Below are 4,202 nucleotides of genomic sequence, written 5' to 3'. Positions count from 1 at the left end.
CGCTGGGGAAGTCCCAGGGGAGGTGCGCCCCTGACCTGCCTCTAGCAATCCCCGCGTGTCAGACAGCGGCTATGCCAAAATGCTCCGTACCACACATTCCTCCTCTGCTGCCCTGGCTTTTACCCTTCACATGTTGTATCCTCCTGCCACACGTGTTCCATGCCCCAAGCTGGGCAGAGGAAAGTTACTGTGCGGAGAGTAAAAACGCTTCGGTCACTTTGTGGCTGCACTGACCTTGTCCATGACCACGCAGAAGCATAACCGATGCTTTCCACCTTACATTCCCACCCCTAAAATTGATTCCTTCCTCAAGCCCCTCTGCATTTTTTTTTTCTCCTTTAAGGCATAAAGGAGACTGTTAGGTGATGATAGCATTAATTTCATGACCTACTGATTTCTGAGATACATGCCAGAAAAGAAATAAGAGCGTTTGAACTGTCAAGCAGTCAGAACTGGAAGAGGGGACAGCATGGGAGAGGCACCCTAAAAATTCATGAAATAGGAGTTTAAAGTGAGAATTTCCTGGTTCCGACCCATGTAGCCACGTCTGAATTACCTTAGCAGACTGACTATGTGGCCTTACTTTTTTTGCTCACCACAAAAGGCCAGTAGGTATTTCTGCTTTTCAGCTTTTGATGAGGGAGTATGGAGTTGTGTGATGAGTTCTGACTCTGAAATAGACCTAAAACTCCTCCTCTGGTGGACAGTCTAGACCAGAGCTCTGCAGCCCTCCTTTCTGCACCAGGACTCCTCCAAACTGGCCCTACATGCCCTGGGATCTGGGGTGGAGAACATGGATCTGCAGCCCACTCTGGGTCTCTTGCCCTTTTTCCTGCTGCTGTGGAGTAACTTTGCTGCTGCCTGAGCTGCTGCTACCTCCTGGCTTTCTGCTCCTGTGTGAAAAAAGCTTGCATGGCACCTGCTTGTCTCCAGGCCACCTGAGTGGGGACAGCTTGCTGTGCTCTCCTGCCCCTCCACAGGCCTCCCTCCTTGCATGTGTTCTGGTCCCCCTTCTGTGCTGATGCCATGGCTTGAAGTCCATCCCAGTCAGGCCCAGTGAAAGCACTTGGGCTGAAGCAGTAACATGTATGTGCTCAGAGAGGTGGAAGTCCCCATGAAGCTGAGTAATACAAGATTAGGAGTGGGATGTAGCTATAGACATGTTCCCCCTGGGTTCCCTGACCAGGGAGGTGCAGGGCTGCTTCTCTTCCTCTGTGTGGCTGTCCTTTACCTGAAGTCTGCATCACCTGGACACTGGCTCTGTATCCCCCTGTTCCTTTTGCCCAGCCATTCTTATTATTTCATTGTAAATAAGATTTTGTATTTTCTCTGAACATTGCTAATAAACTGTTGCAAAACTGTTATTGTGGGTGTGAGGTCTGCTTACTGAACTACAGCTGAAGGAAGGTCTGATTTCACAGCTGGTGCTTCATCCCCTTAAAACAGAAAGCATAAACACCATTATGGCATTATGTCCCGTGGCCCAAAGTTTAAAGGGAGACCAGGCTGACCTTTCTCTAGTTATGACCAAGGAGTAAATCCTACACAAAGTAATGAGATGCACATGGCTCCAGCATAGGCTTCATGCATGAGGAGTATTTGAGAACTGATGGCCAAAGGGCTCCTTGGGTGAGGATCCTGCACTCTCTCAGACTTGGTTTAAGTGGCCACAGGATTAAAACACAAGTAAGTGGGGGTAAGCAGGTGTTGTAAGTTGCCTGCTGAGAGGGTATTTTCTGTAGCTCTGGAGAGCAACAGGATGTACTAAGCTTTCTCTAGAGTCAATGGGAAAAAGAAATGCCTCCAGAGAGCAATCCACCTGACCTAAATTAATGGTGATAATTCATATGACTCTCTCTATTCAGAAGGGCTGATTAGTGCAGGCTGTCAGAGCTCTCAGGGGAGAAAAATCCCAGCTGCAGCATAGTGTTGCAACAGATCTCTGCTGCTTGGAAGGAGCTGTGCCCAAAAGGCAGGCGTAAGATTTGTTTCTGAAGAAACGTGGCTAACACTGCGGTACAAACAATGTGGTCTTTCTTGCCCACAGTTGCATTTTCTGTGGTAAGAAAATATATTGCCCTGTGTTGTACTGGGTAATGCTATGCTGTGGGACAGCGTTTGCAGAAAATAACTGGAGCATTTCCATGCAAACTATGAGATGGCCATGAGCATTTATGTAAGGCATCATTAGCTGTTCCTGTAATTACCACAAATGGGCTAAAAGCCTGATGATTCGGTGAAATTTCAACACTTGGCTCTTGAGGAACAGGACAAAAATTCATCTGGCTTAATCAAAGTGGGACCACTCAGTGGTAGGATGCAGGGATATGGGAGAAGGGAGGAGACGGAGGACTGTGCTGTTTCCCTTGCCTACAGCAAATAGGACAGGAATCTGGGGGCATTAAATTCAGCCAGAGAGATTCAGAGACCTCAAAACCCCTGAATTTCACTGTCTGAAGGTGTGCTGTTTCCCTTGCCTACAGCAATAGGACAGGAATCTGGCGGCCTTAAATTCAGCCAGAGATTCAGAGACCTCAAAAAGCCTGAATTTCACTGTCTGAAGGAAAGGGAATTTTTTATTTTTTTTTTTTAACCGCTTTCTGCCTTCCTTCCCTTCCATGCTTGAGATATTTTGCGGGCGGATGGACTCCTGATGCCGACTCTGCACAGGCCTTGCCAGAGTGTGGGGATACCTGCCGATCTGCTTGCTTCTTCCAGGGCAAGAAGAGAACACCAGGGCCCTGGTTCAGGCAGGAACTGTTCACCTGCATTTCTGAGCTCTTGGCGCCCTCTGCTCTTCACGCTAAAATAAAAAAACAACATGACATGAAACCCAGGTTCCCTGTGTCAACTTGACCCCTTTTTTTTTCCTCAACCTTTCACCTTCTGCTGCTGTAAAACCTCCTGCTAGCTTCCCCCCTATGGGGGCCTGGGCAATGCCAGGGTAATCATGTGTTTGAAGGCAATTTAAAGAGCATTTTAATGTTTTTAATACGTATGTTTAGATATCATTTTTTACAAAAGTTTGTAAAAGATTTTATAAATAGAATCATAGAATCCTAGAATGGTTTGGGTTGGAAGGGACCTTAAAGACCATCTAGTTCCAACCCCCCTGCCATGGACAGGGACACCTTCCATAGCCCAGGTTGCTCCAAGCCTCATCCAGCCTGGCCTTGGACACTTCCAGGGATGGGGCATCCACAGCTTCTCTGGGCAACCTGTCCCAGTGCCTCCCCACCCTCTGCAGGAAGAATTCCTTCCTGATACCCAGTCTCAATATCTCCCTCTTTCTGGTTAAACCCGTTACCCCTTGTCCTGTCACTACAGGCCCTTGTAAAAAGTCCCCCCCAGCTTCCTTGTAGCCCCTTCAGGCACTGGAAGGTGCTATAAGGTCTCCCCGGAGCCTTCTCTTTTCCAGGCTGAACCCCCCAACTCCCCCAGCCTGTCCCCATGGCAGAGGGGCTCCAGCCCTCTGATCATCTTTGTGGCCTCCTCTTGACTCGCTCCAAAGGGTCAATATCCTTCTGATATTGGGGGCTCCACAGCTGGACGCAGCACTCCAGGTGGGGTCTCACCAGAGCAGAGTAGAGGGGCAGAATCCCCTCCCTCGGCCTGCTGGCCACACTTCTGATCCAGCCCAGGATACAGTTGGCTTAGGGAGAGCGCTAGCCGAGGTTGGATTGCCCAGATTCAGCTGGGTTTTGACAGTGTCACTGAATGAAACCTGAGATAAAATTTCTGGCTTTATTTGACCCCAGCCTTTGGATGTGGGCTGTCTCTTGGGGGACCAGGGCCCTGCCACCAAGGCACCCAGCATGGGTGGGACCCCAATTTAACTCCCAAGACCTGCACCCCCATGCCATGGCAACGACGGGCCAAAGGTGTCAGGGCCAAAGGTGACACGTGGGTGGTTGGAGCCATCCCTCTTCAGCCTGCCCTGGTGTGGCAGGGCCCAGACCCGCTCTTTTTACACAGAATCTCCAGAATTCTTTTCACTCAGATGGAAAGGGGGCGCGCTGTGGCGCTGTGTCGGCAGCGGGAGGGCGGCGCTGCCCCTCGTCCCTGTCAGCCCACCAAGGCCGCACCCCCCTTGCTCCACTGCAGGTATGCGCATGCGCGCTCGCCGCCCCGGAACCTTTCTTTCCCGGAACGCGTCTGCTGACGTCCGGTCCGCCCCCGGTGCGCGCGCGGCAGAGGGGAAG

This window comes from Eurypyga helias, unplaced genomic scaffold (assembly GCF_000690775.1).
Source record: "Eurypyga helias isolate BGI_N326 unplaced genomic scaffold, ASM69077v1 scaffold5869, whole genome shotgun sequence".
Classification (NCBI taxonomy): Eukaryota; Metazoa; Chordata; class Aves; order Eurypygiformes; family Eurypygidae; genus Eurypyga; species Eurypyga helias.
Note: the sequence above shows the minus strand (reverse complement) of the source record.